Source organism: Tyto alba, unplaced genomic scaffold (assembly GCF_018691265.1).
Source record: "Tyto alba isolate M040663 unplaced genomic scaffold, T.alba_DEE_v4.0 Super-Scaffold_6, whole genome shotgun sequence".
Lineage (NCBI taxonomy): Eukaryota > Metazoa > Chordata > Aves > Strigiformes > Tytonidae > Tyto > Tyto alba.
The window spans coordinates 28,846,523-28,863,298 of record NW_024881327.1 but is presented as its reverse complement, the minus strand read 5'-3'; positions in this window follow the sequence as shown (position 1 = coordinate 28,863,298).

Here is a 16,776-nt window from a genome sequence, read left to right as displayed (position 1 = left end):
ATAAATGTTTGCAACATATTTTGCTTCTGCAGAAAACACCTTCTAACAGGAATTTTTTAGTCTTATGTTTTTGTTTTTTCCAATCTGAAAATTTCTGGAGATTTGAAAAGGTACTTAAATATGGCTTTAAACTAGTCTTGAAAGGGAATTTAACACTAAAAAAAGCAGGGGCAGTCTAAGTTAATTTTATTCCTTGCTAAGATCAAACTAATGTAATTCAGGAGTCTGGATATAATAAAGTGTATTACAGGGTTAAATCCAAATGACTAACCCACAATAGGTATTCTTGGACAAAACCAGCAGTGTCGCTCAAGATGTGCTTACAAGAAAAGGGCTTTATATCCAGAAGTGTGTGTGTGCAGAATTGTAATACTGTCACGAGTAGAGAACCCATAAGCATTATATATAAAAGAGAAAAAAAAAAAAAAAGTAAACAAAGAAAATCCTGCACATTTGAAAATTACGAATGAGATTGCAGTATTCTTCCAGAAATGCAATTTTGTTTTCCTTTACTCAGACAAAAGCCATTAATGCTAAACTTCCTTTATTTTGCTAACTGTATACATATTCAGAACATACTTATTTGTAGGGAACTTGTCCTGCTAAATAAGAATCAATTTTTCATTTGGTCATAGACCTGAAAGTGCAGGTCAACCTCTTTTGAAATTAAAACCAACTTAAATACCCAAAGCATATTATGACATAGTTAAATATTTGATAGAAAATGAAGCACCTGAGTGTCAGTTTGTTTTAGTGTATCGTTTGTGAGGTGATACCTACATTTTATCCATTAAATCTCAGTATGTTTAGGTTGTGAGTCAAACATTTTTTACTTAAAAATATGAATGAATGATGAAGCATTTTTGAGTACAAATCATAGATACATGATTCAAGTCAAACAACATTGATTCAAAAATGTTGGAGAGACTGCTTTTGTTTTTAAATGAGCTTATTTAAAAGAATTAAGAATGTATCCTACATTTTAATAAAGAAAATACTAATTTTAGGACATGCGCTGGCAACTTTAAATCATTTTCTGTCCAAACCCATACTTTTCTAGTTTTATAGAACTCAAGATTTACTTTATTAGCTTTTTGGATTCATGTTAACAGACAATTTTAATGTTTTGTTTTGTTTTGTTTTGTCTAAATTACTAACACATTTGTATATTGACTTATTAAAAAATTCTTTAATTTCCTAAACCTTTATAAGTTCAGAGTTTTCAGAAAGTATTGACGTGTGAATCAGGCAGATGTGATTAGGTTATGTTGTTTTCCTTTCTACAAGATGCTGCCATTAATTGTATCCATACCATTTCCTAATGCAATATTCAAACAAATACTTGGCTAACGGCAAAAAGGAGTGGGAATGGTTAAACCATGCATCATACCCATACATAATTATACAAAGTCTTGCTGAGAAGTTGGGGAAGTCTTTGATGGAGATGATAGGAAGAGTTCCTTGGAACATAATATATATCCAATTACAATGTTGAAGTAAGATTTTACCTGCTGTGTTATAAATTTATTTAACATAGCTGCCTGAAACCTGAAAGGAGTCTGGGTGTGAGGACCTGGTCAGGGAGGCCTAGGGGTTGGCTAAGCAAGGGTTGAGCAGGGTCTCTGCGGAGGGACATGAGAAGGGTCATTAACCCGAGAGGAAGCCTGGGGGGTGAGGGGAAGAACAGGGGAAGGTGCAAGGGGGAAAAAGGAGAGGGAATGGTAGAAGAGGTGGGATAAAGGCCATATCCTCCACTGAAGCCATCAGGAACAAGTCCTGGCCCCTCACTTAGATGAATTGTGCCAAGGAGCTGAGGGAACTGCAAAGGGGGAGAGCAAGGAGACCTCTTCCCTTGACTATATCCCCCTAATCCCCACCAGTTCCTCCTTCAGCACTCACTTTCACTCACACTTTACTTTTCTTTAGTGCACTTTCCCACCATGTCAGAGGTGTTCTCTGGGCTCTGGACAAGCCCATCAGGTAATGACCAAAGTGAAGAAGCTGTGCCACATGAGCCTGCTGTCAGTGCTCACCCTGTCTCTCCCATGTAGCATTCACTAGAAAAACCCTCAGTCAGTCAGCTTTATTTCACCATATGGGTGGACAATGCAGGACAGACACAGAGGCATAATGTTGCTTTTGCTGGTCAGAACCTACAATCACTGCAAGAAACAGCACCAGTTTTTTTTTTTGTCAATGGTACGGTTTGATGTTCTTGCCCTTTGGCTAAGATATAGCCTTGCAAAATATCTTGGTAACTATGTAACATGGCAAATATAGCACAATAGTAAATGAGTAATTTCTATATATGTTATAGAAACTGCAGTGTGAACTGCCAATACCTTACATTAAAGACTATCAATTCATGATCATTGGACTAGGTTTTCTTTTCTTTCCAATTGTTTCATAGGCTCTCATCAGTGCCTGAATGCTGTGGGTGTCACAGGAACAGCAGGCAACAGTGGGCAACCCAGGGAAGGTGTCAACGGAGGATTGATTCCCAGATCATCAAGAACAATCCCTCTTATTCCAAACATCTAAAAGAAATGACCTGTGGATCTGGACAGAGACAAAATCCCATTTTTTTTAGTCTGGGATCAATGCCCAACTTAGCTGGATGCTTTCAGGAACAGCAGGAAATGATGAGTAGAGTGTTCACAAGCATTATAAGACATGGTACCTCTTATTGACCAACTGTATTAGAAATTATGAGAAAATCACTGGTGCTCTGTTACAATGTACTGAAACCCATGGTGGAAGAAGGGAGTGTAAGTCCTGTATCTTTTGTAACAAAGATTTCTGAGGTAGACACGTCCTTACCTCAAAAAATGAAATGTGTTATTAGAGATAACAATATAGGTCATATAAACATTCCAAGCCTTTGATCACAGCCATATATTGCTTTGTGCTAGTTATCTGTACAGTGGACCATGGCTGCTTCTGAGGAGAACCTGTCCTAAAAGTCACAATTTTAATCTCAGACACAGATGGTGGTGGTAGTCTCACATAAATTTGCAGTTTGTGGCTGTTTATAAAAATGCCTGCCTTGGAGTAACAGGTCTGAGTCTAACTTTGCACCTCTCTGAAAAAAAGTTAAACAGCTATAAAAGCTTCCTCAGATGAGGAAACAGCAATGAGGTATCCTCACAATGGAGTGCAATGAGAAATATGATAAATAACAATAATGATAAATAATAATAATAATTATTATTATTAATAATAATAATAAAGTAGGTATCATTTGTGTTTTTTTCCCATAGTCTGACACAGAACCTTACTCAGAGGGAAAACCTTCTATCACCAATAAAACTAAACACTGGTAATTTCTATTACGTAGAAATACCTCTGCGTACTTGTGTATCTGAGACAGTATTTGGTGTCTTTGGATTTATTTGCAATTCTTTCTTTCTCTGTCATGCTAGTCTCTTGAACACATAAATAAGTGTCCTTAGCAGAAAATTTGCAATGACTTTTAGCTCAATTATTTTATCATCGCAGCCATTCAGGATTTCTTTTTCCCCTTTGCCTCAACTTTTCTATTATAATGAATAACTCTTCTGTGTAACACCATATAAACAGGTTGTAAAAGGCTCTGAATTTACACAAGTAGTATATTCTCTATATTGCATGGTTTTATATATCTATACTTCAGTATAGATATATCTGTAATATCACAGTCAGTGTTACGTTCTGAAACATCCAGTTACTTACCAAAGCCATTTTAGGTGGGTTTTGCAATAACTGTTCTGTACATTCAACAGATTATAAAGGTGACCCAAAATATACTACTGTTGCAGGTATACCTATTATAATATTTTTCTAATAGACTGAGTAATTTCATGCTATGTAGTGTTATCCTGTTGCATTTGGAAGAATAAGCTCTCTAGCTATCCTGTAGCCCCCTTTAAGTACTGTAAGTCCGCTATAAGGCCTCCCTGGATCCTTCTTTTCTCCAGGATGATCAACGCCAACTCTCTCAGCCTGTCCTCGTAAGGGAGGATGTTGTGTGGGACAGTGTCAAATTCTTTGCACAAGTTCAGGTAGATGACGTCAGTCGCTCTTCATTTAATCACCAGTTCTGTAACCCTATTGTAGAAGGCCATCAAATTTGTCAGGTATGATTTTCCCTTAGTGAAGCCACGTTTTCCGTCACTAATCATGTCCTTATTTTTCATGTGACTTAGCTGGAGCACTTGCTGATGAAGACTGAGGAAAAGAAGTCACTGAGTACCTCAACCTTCTCCATATCCTAGATAACCAAGTCTCCCATTTCCTTCCAGAGAAGGCCTACATTTTCCATAGTCTGCCTTTTAACACCGATGTACCTATAGAAGGTTTTCTTGCTACCCTTGACCTCCCGGCCCAGATTTAAATTTATCAGGGCTTTGGTCTTCCTAACCTGATCCCTGGTTGCTCAAGCAGTTTCTCTGTATTCTTCCCGGCCTTACTGTCCTTGCTTCTGCCTTCTGTAGGTTTCTTTATTGTGTTTGAGCTTGTCCAGGAGCTACTTACTCATCCATGTGGGCTTCCTGGCATTTTTGCCTGACTTCCTCTTTGTTGGGATGCATTGCTCCTGAGCTTGGAGGAGATGATCTTTGAATGTTAACCAGCTTTCTTGGACCCTGCTAACCTCCAGGGATTTATCCCATGTTACCCTTCCAAGCAGATCCCTCAAGAGGCCAAAGTCTGCTCTTCTGATGTCCAGGGTAGCAAGTTTGCTGTGCACCCTTCTAACTGCCATAACGATATTGAGCTCCACTATTTCATGGTCACTGCAGTCAAGGCTGCCCTTGAGCTTCACATTCCCCACCAGCCCCTCCTTGTTGGTGAGAACAAGGTCTAGCATAGCATCTCTCCTCATTGGCTCCTGTATCATTTGGAAAAGTAATTTATCATCAGTGAATTCCAGGAACCTTCTGTATTGCTTATGTCCTGCTGTGTTGTCCCTCCAACAGATATTGGAGTGGTTGAAGTCCCCCATGAGGACCAGTGCTTGGGAATGTGGGGCTGCTCCTATCTGTCTATAGAGGTTCCCATTCGTTCAGCCTTCCTGGTCAGGTGGCCTGTGGCAGATCCCCACTATAATGTCACGTGTCCTTGACTTCCTTTTAATCATGACCCATAAACTCTCGGTTGGCTCCTCATCCAGGCAGAGCTCCACACACTCCAGCTGGTCATTGACATAGAAGACGACCCCCCATCACCACCACCTCGTCTCCCCTGCCTGTCCTTCCTAAAGAGCCTGTATCCTTCCATTCCAGTCATAGGGGCCATCCCACCACGTCTCCGTGATGGCAATAAGATCATAGCCCTGCAGGCGTGTGCACATCTCCAGCTCCTCTTGTTTATTCCCCATGCTATGTGTGTTTGCATAGAGGCAGTTAAGTTGAGCTCCTGATGAAGCTGACTGACTGGCTGGAATTCCTTTGTGCTGCTTTTCAGGTGCTCCTCTGCTGACCTGTGATCCCTCGCCAGGCTCTAGGAATCTATTGTTGGCACTGGCATCAAGCTGGTAGGAGTGGAAGGAAGGTAGTCTTTTCACACAGATGGAGTGGGAAGAAAAAACACTGTTTTTTTTCATATGACAGGAAAATATACTCTGAGGAAGTAAAATTATTTGATGGGCTAGGGGTCCTGTGGAAAAGCCTGAGAAGAGATAGTATCTTTGTGCAGACGAAAGGAGACTATGTTACATGGAATTATTTCCAACATTTCTGAGAAAGAGGGTCCAACATGTCCTGCTGAATGAAAAATGCAAAATGAACTTGGATGCACCACATGCAATGGTGCAAACACATTGGGGAAAGACCTTCTGTATTTCAGTCTGAATGGGGAAACCTCAGGGGCAAGCATCAGGTGGAGGTACAGCAGCAGCAAGCAGAAAAGCTTGCTTTATAATAGCAGTGAGTGAAGACACCCTTTGTTTATGTGACCTCCTTACCAGGGACTCTGTGTATTCAGCCCTCCTAGTATTCTTCATATCTTGCTGTGGTCTGTGGCCACTCATTTCGCCTGGGGACTGACACCTTCAGAAGCCTCTTCCTGGTTGATGAGCAAGGGCTGCTCTTGAGCCTGACCAGAGCAGGAAGTCCTTGGTTCTACTTCTTTGTCTACTTAGCTATCTGCATTGGTGCTATGTGCTCTCAGTGGGAATAAATCAGTCTATCCACAAGGAAAATCTTCAGGTGGTGATGTCTTCCAAATCAGAGCTCAAAGGCCTTGAGAAATGTTAATATTACTATAGTAATGGGAAAAGTGGTATACACTGTCAAAAGATCTGATACCTTATTAGCTTAACTAATACCAATGTAAGTGTGTTTATTTTAAGTTTTATGGAAAAGGCAGTACTTAGTGAGAAAAAGGGAGTCAGATCCTGGACTATTCTTGCAGTGATGATGTCAAAAGCTAGATTTTGACAAAAAAGAATTGTAATACAACTTTTTGAGTTCAGGTCTCAACATCAAAACCAAACATCTCAACTGTGAGATAGGAATTGAGAATGCACCCATGCATCCTTAGTCTCCTACTATTTGCCTCTATGTACATCTCACAGATACAGCTCATGAAGTTGTGACTTCAGAATCAGGATCCATGTAAATCCCTTGAAAACATTAATAACACTTAAATAAAGAAAATTTCACTTACAGTGCTAAAAACTTATTTTTCATGTCTTTGTACTTGTGCACCTGAAAAATAGCACTATACATTTTAAACATACCATTGCATAGCAAAATAGGTAAGTCAAATCTGCTGGTATCTTGTAAATTGTGAAAATGTATTTCTATGTAATGGGTTCCACAGACTATTCGAGCCGTTCATTTGCATAAAAATATTTCACGGGCCTTGCAGTTAAGTCTTAAGTCTTTAATTAAGCCTTTAGCTTTTTTGTATGTTACAATAACCATAGCTTTGAAATCTTGGTCACAACTGTAGTTTAATTAAAACTGAATGTCCCTGACTGTCCCTTTTCTCTTCCTGAAGACTGTTGCTTCCCAGGCAGAACTATTGTCTGAGCTGCTGTAAAGCTGCAGTAAATATGGTGGCTGCCTGAACTTGGCTGCTTGCACATGGTTTTAAAAATCAATGCTGTAGCTTCTGTCTGATTGTGTTACAGCAATATGACTAACCTGATATTAACAGCTCTGAAAAAAATGGAGTTTTGAGTGTTCCCCTATTGCTTATGGTATATCATCTTGCTTCCAGCCTTCAGATCACTGAAGTAAATGTGCACTACATATAAAAGATGTTTGAATAAACTGTGCAGGAATTACAGAATGAATCAGAATATCAGGGAGCAGATGATCTTGAACGTACACAGTGCTGTCTAGTGCACAAAACAAACTGAAGAATAACTTATTCCTTCTTTAATATATTTTAATTGGATTTCTTAGGTTTTACTGATTAGAAGACGTGCATCTTCAGAGGTCTGTAACTTTTCCAGTGCCCATGTTCTTTGCACCAGCTGTAAAATCGAGTCAATTTTTGTGGTGTATTTAAGGGATTACTTGGTTTTTCTGACAATCAGGGTCACATTTGAAAGGCCCTGATCTCCAAGTCCTACAATCTCTTCTGATAGTCAGATTGTACATTCATAGTATATACTACTTTGAAGTCATCTATCTGTCCTTAGCTATCCCACAGCCTCAGATTCTTTCAAAGGCAGTACACAGTATCTGTATACAACTGTAATTTTTACCTCTGTAATGAAAATAAAGACTTCACTTACTGTCATTCACCTTAAGCAGAATGTCATATCTGCCCTCAACTTGTGGTGGTGCAATCCCTGACCCGTCTTGGGCTGCTTGGTGCTTGGTGCAATTCCTCCTCTCCTGGGTCACATACCAACCCAAGATGAATTGGGAAAGGTGGCAGAACAGCACATTAAGGCACCCCCTTAATGCACCTGGGTCCTGCCTCCTCTTCCACTTGGGAACAGTAATGACAATCAACCACCTCCTGACAGCCTAGTGCATCTGTGTCAAGGCCCAGAGGAGGTGATACCAGAACTTCAAAAGCTATCAAGTTTTGGGGTCTGCACAACTGATGGAAACTACTAGAGTATTTCATCATCTGAGCTGAGCTGAAATTTAAAAGTACCTGACTAAAGCCAATTATCTCAGACCTTATAAATAGCGACCCTAAGTGAGACCCTTTGAGCTCTCCTGGATCATCCCGTTGAGGAATGCTGAGGCATTGTGGGTATTTGCTTTGAACTCAAGAAGAGAGAAATTTTACATATAGGCTAGCCTCCTTCATCCCCCTCACTACCTATACACATGTTTGAATTTGCACATTTACCTTCACGAGTGTGGGTGTCTACATATTTCACTGGATCCAAATATTTCTGTCTGTCTGTGTGTGTATGTTTTGTGCTTATACATATGTACATATATATATATATATATTTATGGTACCTTGTAGTAAGTTAGGGTGAATTTTGTCATTCTTGAGTCTATAATTAAGTCACTGCTTTAATTATAACATATTCTGCCAAATCACCTTGTTTATCTTTAAATTGGTCAATCATTAAGCGCTGTTAAAATTCAACCTTTTGATTCACATCACACCCTTAATAAATCTTGAATTGCTGCTGAATCATAACCATGTCAGAATATTTTCATCAGCAACACAACTATATCAAGATTATATTTGATTTGGAAACTACCAAATCTGTCGATTCTCTCCACATCTAAACTAACATCAGAAACATGCTCCATGTTTGTGTGTGTGTTCCTGTGGCCATGTCCTTTACTTGGTGAAGAAATGTAAAGTTTTATTTGTTTTTCTGACAATCTATTACCACTATCAATAGAGAGATATATGCCTGTCTTGTCGGCACAAGAGTCTGAAGGGACACAATGTTCCCAAAAGAAGCATGTGGATTTGTACTAGACAAAGGGCCATGTATATTTTTCTACCAGGTCAGCTGCTTGACAGAGCATGGCAAAAACTATGCTTCTCCTTTCACCTTGCTGTGGCTGTGGAGAGAGTAGGAATTTTGTTGGTTGGTGTCTAATTTACAATTTTGATGTATCTTATGCACCTTAAAATATGTTGATAATTTTAATACTTTGACAATGATATTTCTATGCTACCTGACAAGGAAACAAGGCTCCTAAATGCTTTTGTTACTTACTGTCAAATTCCCTCTGTGGATTTTGAGAATGCAGGGAGAGATAATGTGATACCATATTCATATTAACCTCTCCTTAAAGCTAGCTGTTTCCTGATAAAAACATTGCCTTACAAGAGACCTGCTGTTCAAAAAAGCTCATCCATATTATACATTCAAATAAAGCAGGAAGTTTGAATGTGAAGCATTTTAAAATTATAATCATGCCCTAGCAGCTTAGTTTGTGTTTTGATGTATTTCTTGGAGCTCAGACCCAGGGAAGGGAATTTGAAATGTCTTGTCTAAACAATTCCTGGAATCCTCACCTGCACATTAGTAGCTAGCTGAAATTTGGAATTCCAAACAATTTTTAGAAAAACAGGTTTTAAGAAATTGCTGAGGATAAACTTTGACAATTCCCTGCTTCGTTAAGGAGATCTACAGGGTTTTTAATATATCAAGATATACTACTGATATCTCAGGTTGGGTGGGTTTTTTTAAGCAAAACTCTCAGCTGTGATTAACATTCAAAACCGTGTTAGTCTCAAAAAAACAATATATATTCAGTTTTATATATTCAGCAGAAATCTACACAGATCTACTATGACAAATTTTAATATTAGGTCATTTTTGGACAAAACCACAAAGCAATATAATGTGTTTTATCTAATGAATATTTTATGCTAAATGCATAAACAGTCTTAGAAGCAGGGACCAGAAATTAATACCTTCTTTCCAGTAAGTGCCCTTGCTGAGGGATCACCAGATCTTGTTCTTACAAGCACTTCTTGATCCCATAAATCCTGAACTATTTCCAACACAGTGTCAGAATTTCAACAGGAACATGTAGGTCAGGGTATTGTCCTGGCTGCTGGAAATATAGACCTGTCACTGAGAGGAAATTGAACATGGATAAGTGCTATAAAAAGGCATGGGAAGAAGCATTGTCATGTTCTCTTTCTTCTCATATGATTTAAAAGAAATAAATATTCATATGTGCACCTCTGGGTGGTTTTGTCTTTCTGACCGTCTTGAAGACAGTAGTCAGGGCTGCAGTGCTGAAGCAAACTTCCTAAATCCCAAAGGGTGCTGAAAATAATGCTTGGCACCAACCTCAGGGTTCAAGCTTAGAGCTGTGAGGTCTCTCACCACTAGGATCAGTTGCAATTCTCATCTTCACAGTGCAAGTGACTTTTTATATTATTTTATTTAAACCAAAACCTTTAGAGACTAGTCTAAATCTCTTCACTAATTGCAGTGAACCTTTGATCTCTGTTCTGTACATAATACTTAAGGATCTTGGTTGAATATGTAATTATTGCTCTCTCCAAATCACAATGGATTATCTGATGTTGTCTCTGGGCCACAGTATTTATTCATTTTAAGACTGTAACTTCCATACAAAGCTCTGTCTGTGTTATAACCACACCTGTATTTATTCACAAGAAGAATATATTGATTGACTGACTGGTTGCTGTTATGAAACCCAAGTTCTATGGGGGATGTTATTGTCTGCCAGAGTTTTACATAAGGACTTCCTATAACCATTGTCTGCTGCCTCAGGATCTTCATAATCAGACATTATTTTACTTTTTATGTTCCTGTTTCTGTGTTCCAAGTCTGAGCGGGAAATCTCATTGCCCTGAAAGCTGGATTGCAGTACCCTATTTGTAACTTAAGAAAAATTATTTGAATTGGATCGATAAAAAGCAATGACTTTCACTTTCATGGTTTCAAAACGGCAGCTTTAGCTGTTTCAATTTTAGAAAGAAATGAGAAAGAAGTGAGTGGCCAGAGCATGCTTTTTCCCCTCTTACTCTCTCTTTCCTTTTGGTTGTGTAGTAAAGGATTTGCCATTTAAAGATTTTCACTTGGGAAATAAACTGTTTTATAATTTTGAATGCCGGGATTTAGATTATATAAAGTGTATGTACATCATACTTTGGTGTCTATTAGATCCTTTTTCTTAATTTTTTTTGTGTTGGAAATCTTCTAACCTAATTTTAAAGAAAAGACTGGCAGCCTACAAAGTATGAGGGCTATATGTCAACATTTCTTGCACTCCTTTGGTCTTCAGGTATTTTAGTTACTTTTCTAGTTTAGTACCTGTTTTGCCTTGTGTAAATTCTCTACCTGAAAGCTACTTTTCTTCTTTGTTTATGTCTCATTGTATCCTCTTCTATTCTCTTTCATTATCTCTTTTTTTTTTTCAACTCTTTAAAAAAAATATGCCTGCAAGTTATTTTCACCCATTTTTCCATACCAAAAGATTAAATACAATGCCTACGAATACAGACTTGATGTCTTCACTTCTTACATTCTTAATTTCTTAATTTTCTGCCATATTGCAGGAAAGAAAAATTGGTCTACAACTGTACTTGTGCTAAGGACTTTAATCTTTACTAGCTAGCCCTGCAGTGGTACTCATTAAACCACTGTTATACCGTGCTGTCAGTACTACTCCTCAACAGTCCCTGACAATTCTTTCTGTGGGAAAAATGGGATAAGATTTGCTAATATTCTGGAAAACATTAAACATTGTGAATGTTGGTATTCCTTTTTAGACCTGGCCTCAAAATGAAGGTCAGGAAGAAAGCTTAGCTCTTGCTTTGAGCTTGCCACAATAAAGCTGTGGTAAATCAAATGACAATTACCTGAGAAGACATCCCAGATACTTGGTAGATGAAAAAATCTGTAGTAGTCTGGGAAGTGGCTGAGTGGAGACCCACAGCTCCCAGAACTGTAGATACAAGAGACCTGCCTGAAAGAGGGTAGCTCTTCTTGAATTTCACTTGTTTTGTATAGATTAGTCTTGTAACAGAGTAACAGCCTAGCAAATAATGCTTATGCATATAGTGTCTCTTCTGCACACAGAAAGCACACTATACCATTCAGTGGTTTATCACTATAACCAATGCAGAATTGTAGGTGCAGAACTGCAGAATATATCAGTCCTTGGTAGTAGCCTAGTACCACCTTGCAAACCCTTTGTCAGGTTTTTAATAATCACTCCTGTACAAATTATAAGGAGTAACATTTTCTTGACAGATTTTATCTAATCTTTCTCCATGTTAATAGCAGTGAGTAGATTAATATTAATATGGAACTGGACTGTCTCTACATCAAGTGATATTAGACATGCTAATCGTGGCTATTCATCTAGAGATTATGGTAGATAATCAGAGAAATGCTGATGAAGCATCTTCTGATATTACTCAAACTTTTGTTCAGTAGATTTTATTACTCCCATTCCCAGAAGCTACCAAATAAATTATGTTCATGGTTTTAAGAGTGTAATGATGCTGGATGTTAATTGATGCTTATTGTAGGAACTTGTAAAATATCTTCTTGATAAAGTGACTGAAGAGAGGGAGTGAATATTGTTTTGTGAAGTGTTGATCAAACAAATCATTGATCCTTCTTATAGCAATTTTTATGAACTACAAATTAACAGCGTGAAAAGTTCAGCTAATATATCTTTGGGAATAATAAAGAGGTGATATTCTACATTGCTGTTAATGATCTGATGAGAAAAATATATCTTAACAGTCATATTTGGGCACTGTAGTTCAAAACAACAGAAGCTGGGGGAAGGGAAATGCATCATAGGCACCAGTCAACATTTTTAATAGGGCATTTGATCTTGTCTTCTAAAGTAAAAAGCTGAAGTCAGTTTTGTCAACATTCAATTATTTGGAAAAATCCTGAGGTGTTCAGAAGAGCAGCTTTAATGTCATTTTCCCTGCAGCTCCCAGGATCTGGGATGAGAACCTGGGTTTGTATCTCTTCCATTCAGAATATATTATTATTATTATTATTTTCTGGGTTTGGATTTCTTTTGTATTTTTCCAAAGGTGTATCTACTCTATTTATGGTGATTAGGTATCTCATTAAGATCATGATTTCCACAGAATACCCTCTTTTTTAAAAAAAAAAATGTCAAGATATCAGATGAAAAGCGTGATATCAGTGGATTAATTGTTTGAGTGCCTGGATGATTTATTTAAAAACATCACTAGCATCCCAAAGATAATCTATCTCATCATATACACAGTTGAAATTTTTTCAAGTTCTTTTTTTGGATTGAGATTAATGATTACCTGACTTCCATACTGCTTTGCTGGGCAAGAAAATGAGCAATGGCAAAAACAAGAGCATCCTGTGGTAAAGAGATGTGTTTGTTATATATGTATATGTATTTATATATCACATAAAATTTGTTAAATTATTTTCTCATTTAGATACCAGGAACAGGAGAGAAAATTAAAAGCAAAGACATGGTGCTTTGGAGACAGACTCTTCTCTGTTGTCTCACCTTAACAATAACACAGCTGACAGTTTGAGAGCCATTTAGGCATCCTGACTGACTCAGATGTTGGCAGAGATGTGAATTTCCTTTTTCTTCAAGCTCATACAAGGATCAAACTCTACCTTTTAGGATGTACTCATTCTTTCTTCCAGGAAGGAAGAATCTCTGATTGACATTCAAAAGAAAGCAGAGTAAGATGGATGTAACTGGAATTCTTCCTTTGTATAAAATTTTGGATTTGGTATTAAAATTTGTAAAGGAAGAAAACTCTTTTCTTTTTGCGTCTTTCAGGGAAAAACTCAGTGACAGGATTTAGAAAACCTTTGCCTATTCACTATAACTCAGAAAGTTGTTATTCATGAAGAATAAACAAAACGTGCTCCCAAAACATGTTCTGCTGTTGGCTAACTCCTGTCTGCTTAGCGTTAAAACAACTGTAAGCTGAAAATAAACATGTGCCTTCTTGGTGACAAAAAGATATATTTACAGTTGTGTGGCTAGTCCTTGCTTCCAGACATGAATTCAGTGTTCCAGCTACTGCAAGCCTTAATGTGTTTATGGTAAAGTGATGATAGGAATATGAGACTCCTGTTGCCTCATGCTGCAGTTTCAGGGAAATAGCATGCATGCTAAAAACTGGAATGCTTCTTTTTGTTCTACTTTGAATTACTGCATAATTAGAAGGTATAATTTTTATGAGGAATTCAGCATTAAATCAAATCTCCTTCCAGAGGAGGTCATGTTTAAGTTCTATGACTTTAATTGAAGTAGATTTAAACCACTAAGTACTTTAGAACATTTCCTTATAAATATGTTAAATACATTATTGTATTGTTATACTCTAAAAACATGGTAGTAGCTGATCCACTATAAATTTTCCATAAAAGTTGAGACAAATCAGATATTTTGAGGATCTACCTATGTATTGTAATCTTAGTGCAATTTAACATACATTTACTACTGGAAAGTTTGCTATAGCTATTTCTCACTGCTGTTTCCTGTCAATGAAATCTGATTTGATGACTGTCAAAATGAATAGATGGAGAGAACAATTGTGGTTAGAATGTTATACTGTTATGCTTATAAATACTGCAGAAAACTTCCATATCGTTTCCTATGGAGAATCACATCATAAAAAGTTAGAAAGTGAAAAAGAAAACTGCTGTGGAGCAGCTTTAACAACCTTTGCACCTCTTGCAGCCTCTGAACCTGTGTTCAGAGCTCGGAATTTTTTAGGCTATCTGGGTGTCTTTGGCCTGTGATCTTAATGTGATGGGCAAATACCCAACATTTGTGTTTCTCAAAGTTGTTCTTCAGAAAATCAGGTCTATATCTGGAGTCTCTTCAGTGTATCCTTTCCCAGCTGTTCCAGTTATTCATGTACTCCAAGGATCTTCCCTTGCAGTCTGCTCACTCTTGCCTACCATCTGAGATTGATATGTACCTTTCTTAAGAGCAAGTGCAAGTGCTTGCGCTAAGACACTTGCTTTCCAGCATGAATGGAGAACATGTACTCTCAGCTTCTAGTTAATTGAGACATGATATTTCTCTACATGAGATACCATTACTGTCCCTGGGACCGTATCTTAAAAATGCAGAAGATAAAGGAAGGGTGCATCACATGAAGAAGCCTCACCCTTGCCCTTGCCTTTCCCCTTTCCTCTCCTTCCTCCCATCTGATTTCTGGTTTTATACAGTCTATGCTAATACCACACAGACACACAGAGACACAGACATACACACACACCCCAGTCTTGCCCAGATGTTAGTGAAGACAGAGTTGGAAGAACACAATGCAGGACATAGTAGATACAACATGTGGAATATTGTTTGTAGACTGGTAATTATGGGAGTAAGCCCAAAGTTTACCGTTCTACAGAGTTGGCTTCCAATACTTGCAGAAGTGGTTTGAACTGTTTCAGGAACTAAGGGAATGCAAATAAATACACTGTACATTCTGTAAAGTGTCAGATAATGATATCACATACTGTTTTAAGATCTGCAGTCTAGCAATGAAATATTGTAATTATAAACATATGGTTTTTAATACAGGAAGAAATTAAGATGTTCATAGTATGAATTCTATTCCCTGTGACAGTTTTAACTCCTGAGCAAAGATTGTAAAATATTTACCTTCTGGTTGAATAAATCAATAATTCAAAGTAGTTTATGACATTATGCTTTTCTACAGCAGGTATTTTTAAAAATTTCACTGGCCAGATACTTTGTAAACATGATTCAAAATTATTAAATTGGTTAAAAAAATTATTCTGATTTCAAGGCAACATTTACCAGATTTGAAATTTTATAAATACATACAACAAACAGAAAACAGAGGAATAAATTATGTTCTGTGTTAAAACTCATTTGAATTCTTCCATTCTACTTCATCTACAGGCTCCTTGAAACAACTGCAGTGTTGTGTCATGAAAAGTTGACTGTTTAAAGCCTAAAGGGTAAAAGTAAACCCTACGTGGAAATGGAACAGAAAAAGCAGCAAGGAACTCAAAAAAATCCCCAAACCCCACAAAGCTTCCTTCAACATACCCTGCCAGTGTTTTTATACTTTTCAACTTAATCTATTTGTATCTCTGAATATATGTCAAAATTACCGACTGTAAGGAAATAACTCCCTCTCCTTAGTAAAGGAACTGACGAAGTATGGGTGGTTGTACTCATAGAGCCACACCTAAACTTTTATAAAGATGACCCAACTCTATAGTCAGACTTTTTTCAAGCATTAGACTGGTTTGAAACTGTGGCTCTTCTCAACGCAGGGAGATCCAACCTTTAATGAATGACATAACAGCTGGAGCTTTATAGAAGACATGCATAATAGAAAGGGGACATTTGATGAGCATTTTCTAATGTGGATGGAGTAACTTAAATTACTGATATAATCATGAATATCTTATCATGTATAATTACCTGCACAAAGAGCCCAGTAACTCTGTCAAAGGGGCTGCATCTTGTCTTTAATATGACAATAATTTTTAGTACTTTATTTTTATGAAGCAATTTCTAAACACTAACTAGTTAATCCTTACAACACCCTTGTGAAGTGGATGAGTGAGCTCTGAGCTTAATTGTTGTTGTGGGCTTAGTGACACCTACAGAGTTCTGCACAAGTCAGTTTCCCTGACCCACAGTGGAATGATGGGGAAGCCTCACAGGGCTGACCCTATAGAACAGCTTTGGTAAGTCTGGTGAATTTAAAATGCCCACTTTCTAGTATGGTCCTTGATAAAACAACCAGGGTAGCCTGAATAGCCAGTATTGCTTAAATAACCATCCCAGGCTAAAATGCAGGGAAGTTTAGCAGTAAGAGATGAAAAATCAGACTTGTGCAAGAGAA